At 39.0% G+C, this 22,040-nt stretch overlaps 1 protein-coding gene across 1 annotated transcript in view; it reads left to right on the forward strand.

The window, feature by feature from the left end:
• Window positions 1-22,040, forward strand: part of LOC118846863 — a 102,129-nt gene that overhangs the window by 7,519 nt on the left and 72,570 nt on the right. The gene's annotated exons all lie outside the window — the stretch shown is intronic.

Genomic DNA, 22,040 nt, shown 5'->3' on the forward strand with positions numbered 1-22,040 from the left:
GGGCCTGGGGCCAGAAGCAATTGCAGCTGTAGTTATGTAAGCAGCCTCAGAGGTGCACCACCTCCACCACCCCCGGGGTGGTGGCCGACCAGGAGCTCCTTTCACTCTGTCCCTGCAGTTTTTCCCAGTAACCTTCTCTGTTGTCTTTGGGGCTTGTGGGTTGAGAAGTCTGGTAACTGCCACAGCTCACTGTTTCAGGCTGCTACGGCCTGTTCCACCTGGCTTCCTGTCTGGTTGGTCCAGGCCCACTCTGGGCTCTGCTCTGGTCCGCTCCCAGCACAGTGTGATAGACCTTACCCAGTGACCCATCCAAGCTGTCCTGTGCTGCAGCCCTGATTTTTTGTGGGTTCTGCAGTTATAGAATTTGTTCAGAGCCATTTTCATAGGTGTTTGGAGGGTCCTGGGGGAGAGGTTTAGTCAAATCCCTGCATTCCAGCTGCCATCTTGGCTCCACCCCCCCAGAAGAATTAATGTCAACAAATCAGAGCTCTTCTCTGAGCAGGAACAGTTTGTTGCTAACTTGGAGGGAAAATTGAGCCAACACACAGTTGGCAGCAGCAGAGCAGAAAAGGAGTGGGCAGCTTTCAGAGATTTGGCGTATAGCACTGTATTTGCTCATCTGGGTCAGAACACTCACAAACACCAAGACTGGTTTGATGAAAATGATGAGGAAATTCAGAACCTGCTAAATCAAAAACAGGAACTCCACAGGGTTTACCAGCAGGATAGCTCATCTATCCGTAAGAAGGCAGCATTTAATTCCATCAAAAGTAAAGTACAAGCAAAGCTTAGAGAGGATGCAGGATTCTTGGTCAGTAAGATGGCAAATGAAATTCAGTTTTATGCTGATAGTAATAATCCAAAGCATTTTTATGACTCCCTGAAGGCTATTTATGGGCCACAGACCTATGGTGCATCTCAACTACTAAGTGCTGATGGAGCCACACTGAGTAGTTGTGATACTTGAGTAGCCAGCTATTGCTAGAAAAACCCTGCCCCCAGCCCCTAACTATGAACCCCAGTTTTACATACTAAAGAGTGGACTCAGACCTTTTGGAGTCTAGCAAACATCCCTGGGCTCCGTGACTCCTCCAAGGAATGTCAATAGATAAGGTTATCCCACTTAACGGTAACCTGTCAGAATCTGTGATCTGTCAGGGCCTTTGTTCTTGTACCCCCAGACCACCCTGTCACCTGGCATGTAAATTCCCTATATAAACTACCCTGTCGCTTCAAACGTGGCCATTGATTTCTGGTGCAGTACCCCAATGGCCGCCGGCTAATAAATTCTCCACTTAAAACTTATACTCTGTGGTGTGTCTCACTCGCTTCTGGTATAACATAGTGATAAGGGCATGATCCTGAAGAGATGAGCTGAACACTTCCATAGTGTTCTCAACAGACCATCATCAATCAATGCTGAAGCCATCGACTGTTTACCTCAGGTTGAAGTCAATCCCTCCCTAGCTGAAGCTCCAACTGAAGAGGTTTTGAATGCCATTAGGCTCCTTTCATGTGGCAAAGCACCTGGTGCTGATTCTATTCCAGCTGAGATTTATAAGGTAGGGGGTCCATTGCTAATACAAAAGCTGACTGAAATTTTCCAGGTTATGTGGCAAGAGGAGGTTATCCCCCAGGAGTTCAAGGATGCCTCCATTGTCCATCTCTATGAAGGTAAAAGAAATATATTGTCCTGTGACAATCACAGAGAGGTCTCTCTGTTAGTCATTGCTGGCAAAATTCTTGCCAGTACTCCTTAATAGTCTGATCCTTCACCTGGAAGATGGTCATCTACCTGGGAGTCAGTGTGGCTTCAGAAAGATCTGAGAAACAGTCAATACGGTGTTTGCTGCCCAACAACTCCAGAAGAAATACCAGGGGCAGAACAAAGGTCTGTAGACAATGTTTGTAGATCTGACCAAGGCCTTTGATACTGTTAGTCATGAGGGTTTATGGAAAATTATGTCAAAATGTGGTTGCCCAGAGAAATTCATCACCATTGTATGTCAATTCCAAGCCTCTGCCCAGAGTTCTGAGTCTGGGGTTTCTTAGGGACAGAGCCTTTCTGAGGGAAACACAGTTTGTACCAGAGATACCTTTTTTTCCTCTTAAAAGCACATGCTTGCCCAGGTTCTAGATAATAGACAATGCTCTAGTGCCTTCTCAGTCACCAATGGAGTGTAACAAGGCTGTGTGCTTGCTCCCATGCTTTTTAGCATGATGTTTTCAGCCATGTTGTCAAATGCTTTCAATGAGGATGGACATGGTATCAAGGTCAGCTACTGCATTCATGGTAAATTCTTCAAATTGAAAAGGCTACAAGTCAAGACCAAAGTAGAAGGAATGTTGGTGCTTGATTTTCTGTTTGTAGATGATTGTGCACTCAATGCAGCCTCTGAAGCTGAGATGCAACAAAGTATGGATCAATTCTCTGCTACTTGTGCTAATTTTGGCCTAACAACACCAAGAAAACATAGGTGCTCTATCATCCACCACCACATCATCCATACATGGAACCATCAGTTACAGCGAATAGAGAAGTTTGGATAAGTTCACTTACCTTGGTAGTGTACTTTCCAGGGATGTACACCTTGATAATGAGGTTGACACAGGCATTGCCAGAGCTAGCTCAGTGTTTAGGAGGCTCCAAAGGAAAGTATGGGAAGGAAGAGGTATTAGGCTAATTACCAAACTGAAGGTCTACAGAGCTGTGGTTGTGACCTCATTGTTGTATGTCTGTGAAACCTGGACAGTCTACCAGCTCCCTGCCCAGAAACTGAATCACTTCCATTTGAATTGTCTTAGGAAGATTCTGAAGTTCACCTGGCAGGATAAGGTGCCAGACACTGAGGTCCGTACTCAAACTAAACTGCCAAGCATTCAAACTCTGCTTAAGAGAGTGCAACTCTGATGGGCTAGCCATGTTGTTCGAATGCAAAACGTACACTTGCCAAAAAGACTATTTTATGGAGAACTCACACAGGGCATGCATTCACATGGTGGTCAGAAGAAGCAATACAAGGACACTCTCAAGGTCTCTTTCAAGAACTTTGGAATTGATTGTGTGGCATGGGAGACATTGGTGCAGGACTGCTCAGCATGGCATGCCCACATTAGAGTGCAAAGCAGAATTGAAACATCTCAAAGGAAACACAGGGTACGCAAATTTGGAGTATCCACCCCAATTATTCACACAGACTTTTTGTGCCTGACCTGAAGTAGAGTGTTCCAAGCCTGTATTGGCCTGATCAGACAGTTGGACACATTGAATCTTGACTCAAGCATAATGATGTCATTTTGGTCCTCTTTGAGAACAAAGGACAACAACCAATCAACCAACCAAATCTATGACTCTTTCTCTTGGTTGAGACACTTCATTTCCAGTGGAAGAGTTCATTCACTCTATGTATTATCTGGTATTGGGCAGTTAGGTGGCACGGTGGATAGAGGACTGGGCCTGATGTCAGGAACAACTGAGTTCAAATCTGGTCTCAGATACTTACTAGTTGTGTGACCCTGGGCAAGTCACTTAACTCTGTTTCCTCAACTGGAGAATGAGCTGCCAAGAAAACCCTCAAAAAAGGGTCTGATGAAGAGTCAGACACAAGCAAAACAACTAAACATCAACAAATGGTATATTCTCATCTACACACCTTATCTGATTTCTATTTACTATTGACTTAGATGAATGAGTTTATTGGTTAGTCACAACATGTGGTCTTTGTGTAATTGGCATTTGGTAGAAAGGGAGACAAACCTTGGATATACAGCCTGAGGTACTCCTTCCCATCAAGGGATAGTGATCAGGAGCATAGCTTGAACCTAAAAATTATTTCCCCTAGACTAACAATATATGGAAGGGACAGATAGATATACTTCTGGTCCAATACCCTCTCTCTGAATACAACAAATTGGCCATCCTTGGGGTTCATTCTCCCAACCCCAGGAGTCCCAGAAAGAACTTAGTGTAACTATATGCAGTCTTGTTCTAAGAGCAGCCTCTTGTACAATACCATCAAGAATTCCCTCTTCTAGCTTTGGTCAGAAAACCATTATGCCTGAGGATCCCTAGTGACCCCTCTGGTTATAACCTTTTCTGTTTCATCTATGGAGGTATCAGTCTTGGCCCCAGTGTGGGGCTTGGTGGGGTGTCCTAATACCCTTGCAGTTAATAAAGTGGTATTGAATTGTGACTTGTCCATAATTTACCTCATTATCATAAACAGTCACAATACACTTAGGAAAAGTGGTAAGGGCCTCTAGAGCCATAGTTCTCAGATTTTCAAGGGGCTCAGTTACATATCAATTTGTCTGCTTGTCTATTGTCTGCTATTTGTGTAAATAATATAAAATAATAGTTTTTATAAAGAATATTAGACAGTATTGAGTTCAATGCCTTTATTTTCATGTTAGAAAGTCTGTTTCTAGAGTTTAAATGATGAGAACTCAGTCCTATGTGCTCTCTCCACCACTCCCCCTCCCCTCTCTCTTTTTCCCCTTTCCCTTTCCCTTCTTTCCTTCTTTATTAAATTATTTAATTCAGTTAAAAAATTAGTAAGTACATAACACATGAAAGAAACTGTGTTAGATATTGGGAATACAAAGACAGAATGAAAGACTCTGTTCTCAAGAAGCTTACAGTTTATTTGGGGCACAGGTGATATTGTAATACGGTCACATACAGGTAATTAAAATTATGTACAAATTAATACAAAGTAATTTCAAAAAGGAGAGAGCATTTATAATGGGGGGGGGATCAGAAATAACTGTAGGAGGTAGCTCCTCAGCTGTGCTTTGAAGGAAGTTAAGGGTTCTAAGAAGTAAAGAGGAAATGAGCAAGTGTATTCTAGATATATGGGGCTACCCATTTCGATAGAAATCTATATGTAGCACAGGAAAACCTTGTTTTATTCAATGAGGCTTAGTATCTTTCCACGAGTAAAGAATGATCCAGAATGGGTTATGAGGAGCAAAACTTCTGAGACCCTGAGACAAATGCTTGCCCCTAAATCCTCTGATAAAAAGACAGACACAGAAACAGAAAGACAGACACAGAGTCAGAGAGAGAGAGAGAGAGAGAGAGAGAGAGAGAGAGAGAAAGAGAGAGAGAGAGATCGCAACCCCCCCCCCAGCAAAAACAAAAACAAAACATAATCAAAGAAAAACACAGATGAAAAGCAACAACAATCTTTGCATCAAAGGTCACGGAATAAGAGACACTTGCTGTACCTGTGCTTGATTGTGTTGTCTTTCCTCTTTCCTATTTAGATTTCCAAAAGAGTTAGGAACTCTTAGGTTCATTTACTTAGTGCATATATGGAATATCTCTACATTAGTAGTCTAAAAACTCTGAGAAGAAAAGAAAATGTCCACTAACCCACCAGATTTAGTCCTTGACATCATTTTGTTGTTGCTGTTCAGTCGTTTCAGTTGTGTCCAACTCTTCATGACCCCATTTAGGATTTCCTTGGCAAATACTAGAGTGGTTTGCCATTCCCTTCTCCAGCTCATTTCACAGATGAGAAAACTGAGGCAAATAGGGTTAAATGCTTAGGGTCACACAGCTAGTAAATATCTGAGGCAGGATTTGAACTCACAGAGATAAGCCTTCCTGATATCAGGCCTGGCTTTTTATCTACTGTGTCACCTAGCTGCTTCCCTTGGCATCATAGAATTGGTAAATTACAAAGTACCTTGGCCATCATTTAGTTTAAACATCTCACCTTCCTTATGAGGAAATTGAGGTCCAGAGAAGGAAAGTGAATTGCTTGGCATTACAGAATAAATTTGTGGTAGATCAGGTCTCTTCCAGTCCAATGATCTTTCCATTATAATCTGCCTAGATAGGCTTATAGGCCTAAGAGATACTCTCCCAGAGCTCTTCTGGGTTGTGGGTACTGGTGAGTACCAAGGACGTGGGAAGGGCTGTGATAAACTTTTATAATTTCTTTTCTGTATCTGCTGGACCAGGAGCTTCTGGAAGGAACCCAGCCCCAGTGATGGTGATTGTGGCTCTAGGGAAGTCAGAATTCTATCCCTAGAAATTACCATGGGAGTGAAGATAGAGGACATTTCCTAGAGTTCTAATTCTTCACATACATGAATCATCAGGGTAGTTCCAGGAGAGGTTGGAAAACCTGCTATGGTCTATGAGGTTGACCTCCAATTATAAGGGTCAAGTGAGTGCTTCTGCCAAGAACTATTGTACAGATCAACAATCCGACCAGTGAGGATGAAGGGCTCTACTGTTCCTATATCAATGTCACCATTGTCCAGGAGTGTAGTCTAAGGATCTATAGTGAATGTCATGAAGGAGAAGCCAGTAATTTTTGAAATGTACTTTTATGACAAGAACAGGGTATATATTCTTTGTTCTGAGAAGCCAGGATGAGAAAGAGAGGTGGTGGTCAGTAGTGGTGAATGGGGAAGAAGGATGATGGTATTGAAGAGGAAGCTTTGGGAGAGAATAAGAGGACTGGTCACTGACTTCAGACAGATGCTGATTTAACTCTGCTGCAAATGAGTTGTTTCCAAGGGACAACAACCAAAAAGAGGAAATGAAGGGGACCACATTAATAATAGCTCACATGTATAGAGGACTTTAAGGTTTGTGGAGACAGACAGATAGAAGCAGAAAGACAAGACACAGAGAGTCAGAGAGAGATAGAGATACATGAGTTCATTTGATTCTTACAACAAGCCTGTAATGTAGCTGTTAGTATTATCCCCATTTTTTACAGATGAAAGAATGTAGGCAACTAGCTAACTTGTCCAGAGTCACATAGTCACTAAGTGTGCGAGTAAAGCTATAAACCCACACGTTCGTGATTTCAAGTCCAGTGTTCTATCTACCACAGCACACCACTTCCTCTGTGAGTAACCCCTTCACTGTTGAGAACTCTGGCTGGTTACTCTTGTAAGACAGGTGCTAGGATCATAGTATAATAGGGTTTTGAGATGAAAAGAGCCTTAGAGGCCAGCTCGTCCAACTTCTTCATTTTCTATTTTAGAAAACTGAGACCCAAAGAGGTTATGTAACTCATGGCTGAAGGTCAAAGAACTGGTAAGAAATGTTTTTTTTGGAATAGTGGATTCCAAAGTCAAAACCATTAGGAAGGACATAGTAGATATTTCTGGACATAGTATGGATCAGCCATCCTAAAACATCTTAGAATATGGATCTGTAGAAATGAAAAAGACAGGCCATTGGACCAAATTAGCACTTTGCTTTTTAAAAATTTTTTTTTTATTTGGAGAGGGGAAGGCAGGGCAGTTGGGGTTAAGTGACTTGCCCAAGGTCATACAACTAGTAAGTATGTCAAGTGTCTGAGGCCAGATTTGCACTCAGGTCCCCCTGACTCCAGGGCTGGTGCTCTACTCATTGAGCCACTTAACTACCCCTAGCTCTTTCCTTTTTAATCAGGAGAGAATTCTAGTTTGAATGATATGGGTGAATTTATTTAGGGCTGTACTGGGAAGCCAGACAGAGAGGATGGTAATTAGAAGTCAAGAACTCATTTCTAGACTAGGAGAATCTGTGCTCAGGAAGGTCTTTAGCAACCTGTGACTCCTAAATCATATACTTCCTGTCCCAGACTCCAGATAGGAAGCACAGATTAAGTTCTGTTTCCCAAATTCCTTCAAAGAAATTTTATTTAGTTTAGGTGGGGTTTAGAAAACAATTTTGCTTTTCTAGCAAAGGTCTTAGAAGCATTTAAAGTTTTTCTGACCATGGGAAAAACAATTAATCCATTGTCATCCTAGAACCACAAAATAGGATGAAGACCAAAACCCAACATCCACCCAACTCAGTCCTTGCCACTCAAGCCAATCAAGGTTGAATGTCGTTTAGTGATCCTTAATCAAGGAGTCTGCCCAGGGGTAAGAATGGGAAACCTCATTGCAAGTGATTGGACATTTAGGACTTTGCATCCATTACTTGGAATGTCATTTATGTACCAATGGAATCACCCAACACGCCCAGGAACATTTTTTTCAACCTCTCAGGGTATAAAGAGATGTATAGGTCTTTTGAGGGAAGGGGTCTGAGGAAGTGGAGTTTAGAAATCATGAGAAAAGTGGAGAGGGAACAGCATGGATGATTAGAAGGCCCATATATCAAAGGCAGGAGAAGAACTGGAGGTCCCCAGAATGTTAGAGCATGAAGAAATTATAGAGATAGTTTGAAAGGATGGTGGTGCTCTTGAGAGAAATAGGGGAAGGGAATGAGCAATTTATGTGCCAGGCACTATACCAAGTGGTTTTTTTTTTAACAAATATCTCTTTTGATCCTCATAACAAACCTGGAAGGTAAGTGCTATTATTATCCCCATTTTACAGTTGAGGAAGCTGAAGCAAACAGAGGTTAAGTGACTTGTCCAGGGTCAAATAGCTAGTAAGTGTCTGAGGCTGGACTCAGGTCTACCTGACTTCAGACCTAGTGCTCTATCCACTGGGGCATCTAGCTGTCTCTATAAATAGGGAAATTCAGAAGAGAGGTAGGGATGTTTTTCTTGGGGCAGGGGGAACAAAGAGTTTTATTTTGGACACAGTTTGAGACGCGTATAGAATATCAAGTCCAAAATGTTCTATAGAGAGGTGGTGTTTTGGGACTAGAATTCAGGAGAGATACCAGGGCTGGAAATAAAGATCTTGGAATCATATGCTTAGTGACAATATTTTAATTCTTAGGACCTGTTAAGGTCACTTAGAGAGCATAAAAAGTGAGAGTGTAGAGCGAAAAGAACCCAGGACAAAACTCTGTGGTTTTCTCACAGTTAAAGAGCATGATAGAAATAATGATCTTATGGGCAGCTAGGTGATGCAGTAAGTAGAGCACTGGCCCTGGAGTCATGAGGACCTGAGTTCAAATGTGGCCTTAGACACTTGACACACTTACTAGCTGTGTGACCTCGGGCAAGTCACTTAATCCCAATTCCCCTGCCAAAAAAAGAAAAAAAATTTAGAAATAATGATCTTACAAAAGAGACTGAAGAGCATTCAGACAGGCAGGAGGAGGTACCAGAGAGAGCAGGGTCATGAAAACCTAGAGAAGAGAGAGTATCCAGGAAAAGTGGTTGGTCAATAATTTCAAATGCTTCTTAGAAGAATGGAGACTGAAAACAGTACAAGTAATCCTCAATAACCTGTGGAACTGTGACTATAATTCCAAAGGCCATCACCTTCACAAGACCCTCCACTTCTAAGGCTGAAGTAATGTGTAGGTGACTGGGGAGTGTCTATGCTAATCTGCATTGGGGATGGGAGTGGAATGTAGATGACAAGACACCTTAAATACAAAAATATTTGATTTGGTCTTTTAGGGGAATTTCCTTTCTGACTCTTAGGGAAAAAAATCTGTTTTTCTCTGAGATAAAAGTAACTCAGAGTATTTAATCATTAAATATTTTCACTCTCCTCCACCCTGCCCCCATCCGATACGGGGAAGTATTTTTCCTAGAACTATGATATTCATCAGTTGCTCAGTTTTCTGGGAGCTATAAATAAACTATTTTAATATCTATGACAGCCATCAGCTCAAGCTTCAGATACTTACTTCCAACGGAGCTAGAGGTGACAGAAGTCGTCTATGTCACATCTCTCCCCCCATCCTTGACCCTACTTAGACTCACTTAGATTCATTTTTGCCTCTTTCCTTGACATAGCCCCGAAGAACTGAATCAATCAGCCCATTGGCTACAATGAAAATGAAAGTCAAGTGTAAATTGTAAGTTTCAAAGTGGTATAGTATACCAGCTTTTGGTAAAGTTGGATTTTAAACATCTTCTACCCTCTCTTTTGTCCTCCTTTCCTCACTTTCACCCCAGAGAGACAAGTTCACAAAGAGACCCCTTGTGAAGGAATTCTAACCAGCCTTGGTCTTAGTCCTAAAGCCAAAGAGAGTAGGGAAGCCACTTCATTGTGATTTAAATTCACCTTCTCTCTTTCTTTGTATGTCTAAGAGTGATCATCGATTCCATTTCCTGTCCAGCAGTCAGGACAGGAAATCTGCTGTCTCATACTGATTCAGCCTGTGGCTCTAGAAAAATTCCCTTGGGTTGCCCACAATGTCCAGCTTCTTGTGACTCTTCACAGATTTAGTGGAAGGGCCATCTCCAGCTATCTTGATCTTTATCTGACCACTGAACCCAGATGGCTCTGGAGGAGACAGTGAGGTTAGTGACTTTGTACAGCCCTCCTTCACGTAAATCCAATTCACTTGCATGTCATGGCATCGCCTCCCTGATGTCACAGTCCTCTTTGAGAACAAAGGACAAACAACAACATGGATTTAGTCAGTCATTTGCGACTTCTGTGGATTGGCCTTGGAAAACCCATCTCTGGGCCACTCATATAATTAGATGGAACTTCTTCTCCTGGTATCTCAGGTGTGCCCTTGGGAAGTGCTATTCAACTAGAAAGAAAAAAAGAAACTGGAAAAGTGAATGCCTATAAAGGACAACTCTACAAATACTATATATCCCTTTGAAAGCCCCACCAGGGAACATGACCGAGTGCCACTCTGACAACTGTCCTTTTCAGTTGTCTTAAGATTATTCCACTCCCTACTTCTGTCTCATTGGCAACTAGATTGTGCCCGCAGTGACATGAATATATGATGAAGTAATTGACACAAAAAGACAAAGACATGGGGCTAGGCGAGTCATATAGTCATGCTATAGACTGATTTTAATGGAGTTACTGACAGTATTTTATACAGGTTAATTACTGAGTCATCCTGACTTCAAAGTACAATAAAGCACTGATCAAGTTTTTTATCTCTGTTCCTAGGAGTGAGACACTATTTTTACTCAAGGCTAACCAAATTGAAACATTTATGTTCTCTCACATATAGATAACCAGACTGAAACATTTCTGTCATCACCCATGCGGGCAATCAGCTACAAAGGCAGGATTTCTTTGCCAAGTCTTCTTATCCTAAAACTGGTCTTGCTGTGCACAGGCCCATTTTCAATTGACCCTACCTTGAAGAGGTCTAAGATGCCTAAACAGCATATAGCTGGCTCCCCACATCTCCCCCCTTTTTATTCTGAAATTTTAAGTGGCTTAAACGTAGCATTCTTTATCCTAAGGACACAAGGTAGACAAAAAATCACCATGACCAAAGAATATAAGGTAGCATATGGAAAATAGTCAAAAATACATTATTAAATGGGTTAAATTTTTGCAAATATCAATAATTGTTTTTACTACCCCTCTGAATCAATACCAGGAAGAGGGGAGTTTCACTATTTCAACATTCCAATCAATCCCCCCCTTTCTCTTTTGTAGACACTTCACCATGTGAATACATGTGAATATACATGTGAATATACATGTGAATGATACATGTGAATTCTTCTGTTTAACCATCATCCATTTAAGTAAATATGGGAAGGATTGATCAATGCATTGACAAATCAAAGGGGGCAGTCCTCTTTATGAATATAGATACATAGACTCAAAAAGAAATAAAAAATGTAATTGTCTCTTTAAGATTCAATAGGTCTTTTCTTATGCAGCTGTCTGGCAGAGATCATTGTCAATGCAATCTTCTGGTCTTTGGTATCTGTTCCACCATCTCCAGCACAGCATCTTCTTCTTCTTGTCTTCTTATAGGAATCAGCCTCTGTCCATTCTCCTACAAGAGTGATCTTAGCACAATTTTAAATTACCATTTCTAATCCTTATAACCCTGATCATTTCTACAAACTCAAAATTTGAACCATGGCCAATTGTCATTTTTAAGAAATTCACATCAGAAGCCAGTTTCTTACACTTGACATACATCCATTATTAATTTCCTCACTAGGAGGATAAGATGTCACTTAAGGAGTTAATAACAGGCTTCAGTATATACATAAATACATGAAATTGTCAATTTTTAACACAATGCATATAGAATCTTAACCTTTTAGTCATGCCATGTTTCTTTGATGGCATTTACAAAGTAGACCACAAACCTCTTTTTTTTTGGGCATCATTAGTTCTAACAAAACTTTAGACTAGCATGATATTAGTCAAATAACAAAATAACATTCTCACATTGCTTAAGGAACATTTACAAAGTGAGCCCTAAGTGGCTTGCATGCATTTCTACCTTTGTTCATAAAACTTTACCAAGTTGATGAAAAAGTCCTTAAATAACACTAATTCCAAAGTATTGTAACAAAGTTTCTAGTTATTACAAAATTCTTAGATATCACAAAGTTCCTTAGTCAAAGAGGTGTTGTAACAGAATCTCACATTGTTAGCAGTAAGAGACTGATCACAGGAAAAATACTACTACTCTTAGAATCCTTTTTATCTATTGTACATAAACTTGCAATTTCTCAGCAAGCCAAGTTCATTGTTTAGAATTTACATAAATCAAATAAGTTCTTTTCCAGGGCTGATGAACTAGCCCACAGGGGTCTTGGCAATTTTACAAAATAAGGAGAAGTAACATGGATCTCAGGAAGGCGTTAATAGAAAAACTTTGGGCCTGTCTGCTATCTTTTGTTTTTTCTCTGAGTACACTTATTCAAGGTTGAGGCTTTCTAAAAATCATGCAAAGGATTTTACAAAACTTTTCTTCATAAACTTATTTCCCTTTCTCAGAAACAGGTTACAATTTATCCTGATATTATTATTAATTTCTAAGTACTAAACAATTCTTAAATTTGATCACCAAACCTTTTCCACATATTTGAAGAGAAAAAAAAACTAAACATAATTTTGTAAATACTAGACTTAAGCTTAATTAACAATCTCACAAATTTACTAAATGATAGCAAAACAATTAAAGACAAAATTTGGTAATTTATGATTTTTTAAATTATAACACTACAAAATATTATGACATGGTCAATTAGAATGATTTAAAAGTTTTCTAACTCAGTACAATTCTTAGCCTAACAACATTTAGATTATAAAAGAAATTGCTTTTCTCACAACACAGAATCTCAAATTTTACACATATTTGTTACTAGTATTTACATTAATGATAATAGTAATGGTCTCAATTAGTAAACCACAATAATTATGTCACAACCAGTACATCTCAATAGTTCTGTCACAATCAGTAAGTCTCAATAGGTATGTCATAGTCAGTAAGTTTCAGTAGTTATGTTACAAGCAGTAAGTCTTAATAGTTACCCAATATCACCACAATTAATCAGCACCAATGGAGGAATTATCTACAACTGTATCACACAGCTGGGGAGACCCAGGTCAGCCTCCAGAGTCCCAACAGGAAGGTCCTGGGCTATGCGTAGGTCCCATGGAGAAGATTCCCAAATTGCCTTACATAAAGAGTCATTCATCTCATCACCATTAACATAAACCTCACATTGAAGAAAATCCACATAAAGTTAATTAGTATGAAGCAATTATTTTGACTTAAAACAGTTTACATTCAAATAGCATTTATTTTATGACAAGCATTGTGCTAAGCACCTTTATAATCATGCGATCTTTGGAATATCCCTGGGAATGAATTCCACCACCATCCCCTTATTGAACAGTAAACTTAAAGTAAATAGAATTTTCTTGGGGCTATATAGTTAATAAATTTCTCAATGCCAAATAACAATATGCATCCCTTTTTTAATTATTCAAATATACTTTTCTAAGTTCCATACATATTTTTCTTGGGAAAGTTTATTAACAGCTTGGAATCATCTATTATAATTAGTTCAGTTTGAAATGTGCTGGGCCAGTATTCTAACTACTTCTTTTGGCCCAGGTAAAAAGGAAGCCTAAGGAATTTGACTCATTGCTAACAAGGTATACTCAGTTTCCTTTCCAGGCAGAGGGGGTTGATAGTTAATTGAACAGCAATAATAATAACTCACAATAATCAATATCTTTATCCTAATCAATATCTTTAGGTGGACATAATTCCTTTTATCTCTCCAAAACTTTATTGGTTTTTAACATTAAAACAGTAATCCCAAAAAACCTAGTTAACAATCTTACAAGTTTCATAAGTGCTGGCCGAATTGTTTTAGCTGTGACCTTCTATTAACTACAGGTAAAGGTAGGAATACCTGGTTTACCAAATGGGAAATTATAAAACATAAGACAGGGTTAGCAAAGCTGAGAAAGTAACTTAACCAGTTTTACACAATTGTTTTCATTTTTTAGTTTCAACAAAATTCAGATTAAAAATTTCTTTGTCTAACACTAATTTTAGCTCACAACATTCACCTGAGTTTTACCATATAGGAGAATTTTACTACAATTTAGAAGTACAATAACAATACAAACAGAAAAATTTCAGATGACATTAATTGCATTCCCAAATCATTACATATATTGGGCTTACCAAGCATAGAGGCTTTTCTTCTCTCATCGCAGTTGCAGAGTTTGACTGTGGACTGGGGATGGTCGAGCCAGGAATTTGGGAAAGGGGAGTGCTGGGAAGCTGTAGAGTCCAGCACCTGAATTAAAGGTCTGAGGAGTCATTAAGGAGAGTCCCTGAGGAACCTTTGCTTCCCAATAGGAGTAGCTGGGCTTTGGGAAACTTGGAGCAAAAATTCCAGGTTCCGGTGGTGTGGGAGCAAGGACTTGGGGGCTTGAGAGGAGAGGTTCCTCTGCTTGCCTACAAGTGTGGGTGTCAAGGTGCCCAAGGGTCCAGGGCTGTTGTCAATGGGGTATGAGAGGGCAACAAAATAGCAAAGTAGAGAACAGGGAGTAGAGCTTTTGTTGCAACATGCATTTTAATTTTTGCAGTTTCAATGTTATTACAATTTAATTTACATTGAGGCTTTAGGGGAAAAAACATCAAAATAAAGGGCCTAAATAAGAAAAAGCAGCTAGTAAGTGGGGCAATTATTTTGAAAAGGAGTCAACTCTCTATTGTATATTCACAGCTGAATCACTTTTTAAACTTTCCAAGTAGCAAACTTAGGAAGACCACAGCAAGCTAGAAATATCTATTGAGATAATTCCTATTCTAAGAAGTATTTTTGTTTTCTCAGAAATATAGTAAGTAACAGTCTTTTGGGTAAGATATGTTCAGATTGGCTCTCATTCTCTGCTTTTATTTCTCTATTTTGGAGGCTTTAAGCCACTTTTTTCAGCTCAAATAGGAATGAGGGTCACTAAATTGCAGATAAGGATCTCTGTAGTTGTATATTAAAAAACTACTTATTAATTCTATTTATTTATTTAATATCTTTATGTTATTAAGTATTTTCCAATTCTGTTTATAGGATCATTACTAAAGTTCTTAATTCTAAAAATTGGGAAAGCACATTCTAGATTTTTTTAAGTCCTCTTTCCAGTTTTTTTTTATTTATACTAGTCTCATGGTGATTCTTATTAACCACACATGAATTAAAACATCTTTGTATATATTTCTGACTTTGAGCTGGAATTCTTAAGCCCCCCCCAAGGAGTCTACAGATAGGAGGGGGATATAAAATATATATCTTTTGTCATTTAAACTGAATTTTCTTCACATTCATAAGTGTATTATTATTTTTAAAAAGGTTTCATATGTTTCACCAGAGTATCTATGGTTAACAGAATCTGCTAAAGAATTTTTAGCTGCTCTAACATTTATTGCAGCCCTGAAAAGATCTTAATAGTTCTAATTTTAACTTGAGTAAATTTTACTTCTGTGTTCACTCCTTAAAAACTTTTTTGAAAGTGAGAACCTAGAATCCTCCAGCCAAGGTGAGTGGGACTCTGGAAAAGATCCAGTGGTGCCTTGTCCCTTCTTCCCCAAGCTGGGAAACTCAAAGTATCTCTTTTTCAGATCTATACATTTTTCAAATTTGTCTTAATACCAAATAGTATAATAAATTCTGACTTTAACATTGAATTTAGGAGTAACACATTTCACTTAACTCTAAGGGGAAAAGATCCCCATTTTCTTTCTTATCTCTCTTCACATTCCAAATTTGGCCAGAGTTGGAATGAAGGGAGAAAGAAAGAAAGAGCATTTTCTTATTTCAACAGCTTTAACAACAAAGAGTCAGATAACATACTCTCTTCACACAGAGACACATAACACAAAACAGATAGACAGAAAATGACAGGACACACAAAAAGGATTTCTAGAAATCCAGCATTTTTCTTTTCCCTTTCTACTTTGGTAGCTCCCAACTAGCTAGTCTACCCCCAGTGGGTTATTGTCATCCATCCTTGGGCTGAGGCTCAGAAGATCTCTCTACAACCCCAATATCATGCTTAATTGTTCTTTGTACCATAGGAACTTTTCCTTCTGGAGAAAGACATATTTTTAAAATGTTCCATATGGAAAAGGCTGACATTGGGAAGTGTTCTAGTCCATCTTCCCTTAATCTTTTATGAATTTGTTTTCTGATAATTTCCCATCTTTCTGAATCAATTGTACCTTTTTGTTTTTGCTTTTCTGTTATATGAAAACCTCTTTCTGTTACAATTTTTCTTAATACTTGCAGATCCAAATCCCTGTCTTTAAATTGTGTCTATCCCATAGTTAAATTTTCTAAGTCTACTTTTCTTCTCTCTAAATCTCTAAAATTTCTACAATCCCCCAGTAAGCCTAGTGGAGTAATCCTCTTACCTCTCATTTGAATGTGCTCTAGAGCCTGTATTGGTAAGATGTTACTTCATCTCAAGTCCTTGACTTGTCCCTGTTCCTGACACCAACTGTGCCCGCAGTGGCGTGAATATATGATGAAGTAATTGACACAAAAAGACAAAGACATGGGGCTAGGCGAGTCATATAGTCGTGCTATAGACTGATTTTAATGGAGTTACTGACAGTATTTTATACAGGTTAATTACTGAGTCATCCTGATTTCAAAGTACAATAAAGCACTGATTAAGTTTTTTATCTTTTTGTTCCTAGGAGTGAGACACTATTTTTACTCAAGGCTAACCAGATTGAAACATTTATGTTCTCTCACATATAGATAACCAGACTGAAACATTTCTGTCTTCACCCATGTGGGCAATCAGCTATAAAGCCAGGTTTTCTTTGCCAAGTCTTCTTATCCTAAAACTGGCCTTGCCATGCACAGGCTCATTTTCAATTGACCCTGCCTTGCAGAGGTCTAAGAGGCCTAAACAGGATATAGTTGGCTCCCCACAGTAGATCCTAGAAATGTCAGGGGAGAAGAGGTATTCACTGTAGTATGGGAGGTTGCCATAGTAAGGGGTACAATTGCTTATGCAAATTTTGTGTGAGAGATACTCAGGATTTGAACGGCCCAGGTGCATTTTAGCAGACTTTTTAACTTATTTGCTCATAGCCCTCATCTAGGAAACCTGGGGAAATGTATACACATTAACTCACAGTATTCTGAGATAGACTCCTCGCTTGTAATCTTGTAGTTCATGATGTTGCAGAGGACATTTTTACTAAAAGGAGACAAATGTAACCAATGCTTGAAAACCCTATGATCTAATGCATGGGTAACACTTGTGACCCAGGTATGGCACTGACCCCTACTCACTCTGGGCTATCTCACTCACTCAACTTCGGCTCATGTTCAGAAGTCTGAGGTTCCTAGAGAAGGACCATCATCATGTTGTTCCAACTCAAAACTCCTTTCTCAGGGTTTTAGAGGGAATGTGTGTGTGTGTGTGTGTGTGTGTGTGTGTGTGTGTGTGTGTGGTGTGTAGGGAGATAAACTCCTACTCTGCCATACAAGACAAGGGCAAAATCTTTAGTTTTTTTCCTTTCTGTGGGTACCCTTTTTTGAAGGCTCTTTTTCTTAAAAAATTTCTCTTGTCTCCATCAATTGCCAGTCCCCAGCCTCCCATCGCCATTGCCATGCCGCCTTCAAGTAGACACCATTTATTTTCTTCATCATTCCAATAGGCAAGGAAGGGGGTAAAGGAGCTAATATTCAGCATCTGTTATATTTAATTATATTAAGGAAAATGTGAGCCTTAGAGAACAGCTGTAGTCATCCCTTTACCCTTCCTTTGTTTTAAAGGAAGAGACCTGATGCACACAAGTGACACACTCATCAAATTTTTTACTGATGCTCAGCATTTCAGGAGGTATGAAGTTGGGAGGCAGAGCCAACATAGGGTGTGACAGACAGAATGGAAATCCCAGATATCGACAGAATGGAAATCCCAGATATCAACAGAATGGAACTCTGGGCTGAAGCTAAATGTAAATCCTACACTTGGATCAAAAAAGCAACTTCACAAGGATGGGGTAGGGAGAGCCTGCTTTGAAATCAGTTTCGTGAATAGTTTGTAGCTAGTTTGTTTACAGCATTCCTCTGGGTTTGTGGTCTTAGCTTTTTATTCTTCCTGTGCAATCACTTGCAAAACCAAAAATCACACTGAGCTGCAGGATCAATCAAGACGGTGACTTAACATCATCCTAAAATGTTTGGTGGAATAGGAAGGAGGCATTGTGAAGTATGATTGACACCTCTGTGACCTAGAACTATTGTGTCTGATGGAAATTCAATCCTAAGCATCTCCTGGAGCCCTGGGGACATCTGTCTCCTAAATTATACTTCCACAACCAAGAACCTCATCAGTGCTAGCTATAGTTCTCTATTCTTAATGGGCATATTTGTGCAGGTAACCACTTCTATTCCTGTCTTCCCAGGAGCCTGGAGAAGAAGCTCCTTGAGCTCTTGAATAGATCAGACTGGGTTTTACTTGGGGGGAGGGGGGAATTCCCTCTGATACAAAAGAATGAATTGTCTCTATTCCCTTTCCCTGTTTTGTCCCTTTAGAATCAGCCTCTCTCAGTTGGAGCCCACTGGGGACAGGCCACGATTGTCTATTGGCTGAGCCATTGACTATCAGCAGGTCCCCTTCTCACCTTCCCTGATCACAGTGTCTGCAAGACATGGGCTTTGAAGCCCATGACACGAAATGACATCTCAGGGCCAATGTCAGGGTCAGAGGATCTTCATTTCTTCGAAAAAAATATATATAGCAAATTTTCACAGCTCTTACCCTCTTACACCAAAGGTACTATGGGGATGCTGTCTTCTTATACTGTTCAAACTCATTTCAACTCTGTTCAATGAACATTTATTAGCTATCTATCATATCCAAGGCAATATACCAGATGTCTGGGATACAAAGATAAAATGAAAAGCAGTAACTAACTTTGGGTTTCAGTTTCCTTATCTGTAAAATGAGGGATTGGATTGGATAATATCTAAAGTCCCTAATTAAATCTATGATCCTAAGAGGACTAGGTACCCCTAAGGGCCTGTGTTTTTGGAAAGAAAAGCAGCTGTCTTCATGAGGGGACCTTCCACAAACCTTGCCCAGAGTTCTACATGTGATTTCTTAGGAATATACCCCTTTAAAAGTTTTTTATTTTTAATTTATGGAATAAAACAAGCATTTCCATAACATAGTGTAATGAAAAGATGGTTGCACATGAAACTGCAAATCTACTATGCACAACTTGCTATTCCTTTCAAATATACAACAAAATTATCATGTACCTTTTTTCTTCCTTCCTCCTCACCTCCCACCCTAGAGATGGCTACCATTAGACACGAATAGGTATATATATATATATATATATGTAAATTTATTCTGTATATACTTCTATTTATCAGTTCTTTCTCTGGATACAGATAGCATCTTTCTTCATATGTTCTTTATAGTTTATTTGGGTATTTGTGATAGTCGAAATAACTTATTTGCTCAAAGCTGTTCTTAAAACAATATTGTAGTTACTATGTACAATGTTCTCTTGGTTCTGCTCATTTTGCTTCTCATTATTTCATGCAAGTATTTCCATGCTTTTCTAAAATCATTGAGCTCATCATTCTTATAACATAGAAGTGTTCCATCACAACCATATACAACAATTTGTTCAGCCATTCCTCAATTGATGGGCATCCCTGCAATTTCTGGCTCTTTGCCACCACAAAGAGAGCTGCTATAAACATTTTAGAACATAGGCTCTTTTCCTTTTTCCATAATCATCATTGGAAATAGACCTAGTAGTGGCATTGCTGGGTCAAAGGGTCAAAGTTTCTTAACTCCTTGGGCAAAATTCCATTTACCAATTGGTAATGACTCATATTTTAATAGATTTGACAAAGTTGTTTATATACTTTAGATATAAAACCTTTATCTGATAATTGTCTATAGAAATTTTTTCCCAGTTTTCCACTTTCCTTCTGAACTTGGCGACATTTGCTTTGTTTGTACAAAACCTTTTAAAATTTAATGTAATTGAAATTATTCAGTTTACACCTAACTTTGCTCTCTATCTCTTGCTTATTCAAAATAAATTGTTTGCCTATCCATAAGTCTGTTAAGTAGTATGTTCTATGTTCTAATTTTCTTGTAAAATTTCTCATTTTATCTAGGTCATGTAGCTATTTTTGACCTTATCTTGGTAAATGGTGTAAGATATTGGTCCATGCCCAGTTTCTGCCCTACTTTTTTCCACGTTTCCCAATAATTTTTTTAAACCAAATAATGAATTATCTTTATACTTCTCAAATACAAGATTATTACGTTTATTTGCTGCTGTAAATTATGTCTACTCTCTTCCATTGCTCTGCCTTTCTATTTCTTAGCCAATACCGGATGGTTTGGATAATTACTCCCTTATAATACAGTTTAAGATCTGGTAGTACTAAACCTCCTTCCTTTATACTTGCTTTCATTATTTCTTTTGATGTTCTTGACTTCTTGTTTTTCCAAATGAATTTTATTTTTTCTAATTCAACACTCAAAGCTTTAATAACTATTTGTTAAATTTTCTCCTTATTTTTACTCACTATTTTCCTTCTCAGCTTCTCCTTTCACCCAATCTCTGTTACTTTATTTTTTCTCCTTACCCTCTTATTCCTTATTTTATACACTTTTCAAAGTTTTCTGCTATGGGTGTTTGTTCTGGGGATGCCTCATTTTTCCTTTCAGGGAAAGTTACTGTCCTTGCTTCAATTACTTCCCTCCTCCCAACCAAAACACCTTGTGTGAGCTCTAGGAATTATTTTTGTCCAGAGGATTCAATCATTTAATCACTAAGTATTGAGTGCCCTTGTTTACTGGTGCTCAGATCTCAAGCTTCAGGGGCCACCTTGTGGCTATTAGAGATATTAACATATCTCATCATTGGCTGCCAGTAACTGAGCAACTGCTTAATTCCATTCTCCCCCTAGTTCTGCAGTAGTAAGTTTTCGAAGATTAAAGAATATGACATTTTTATCTCAGAGTGAAAACCAAGATCAGGTAAAATATGAAATTATGTAATATTGTATGTAATAATACATAATATATAGTTATATAACATAAAATAGTTAAAATCTCTTATGTTTCACCTCTATTCCGCTCCCCCCCCAATAAAATCGGCTTCAGACATTCCTCTAATCTACAACTTTTAAGGGGAGGATAAATGTGGTCAGATGGCCTTGAGGTTTATAGGTTACAAAGCCAAAAAGGTATTGACCTCCCAGACCTCAAAGAGGAAAGCCCCTTCCCAAAAGAAGAATAATCCAGAGAGGTGGAATGAGGATGAACTGTAAGATCCGAAAGAGAAAAAGAAAATCAAGAGGGGCAAGGTCACTGGAAAAAGGAGGGGAAAGTGGGAGTTAGGGTATCCAGAGTATAGGGCAAAGGCAGGGCCCAATAAATGAGGCTCTGAGTTCTATGTCAGAATAAGTTCTGGCCCCCTAAACCAATGGAACTGGGATCTCGGGAAGTCCCATGGGAAAGCTGGACTGGGGAAAAGAGTTACCAAATAAGATAATAAACATCCCCCAAATCTGACAGAATAGGAGAGCTTTAGCAGAGTGTAGTAGTAGAAAGAATACAGAACTTGGAATTAGGAGGCACTTGAGTCAAATCTTTCCTTTGACCCTAGCTGTAGGCTCATGGGCAAGATTCTTAGCCTCTCTGAGCTTCGGTTTCTTCATGTATATAATAGCACCAACCTCAAAGAGTTGTTGTGATGATCAAAGATAATGTAGGTTAAGCAACTTGCACACCGTAAGGGTGCTATGTTATATGTCAGCCATTATTATTATTAGAGCTGAACGACACCCTTTTTGACTGGGGCCTTCCTTCTTTTTTGTACCTTATAGCCTCAGATGCCACCCTGGCTTCCTCTT

The sequence above is a fragment of the Trichosurus vulpecula genome, chromosome 4 (assembly GCF_011100635.1).
Source record: "Trichosurus vulpecula isolate mTriVul1 chromosome 4, mTriVul1.pri, whole genome shotgun sequence".
NCBI lineage: Eukaryota > Metazoa > Chordata > Mammalia > Diprotodontia > Phalangeridae > Trichosurus > Trichosurus vulpecula.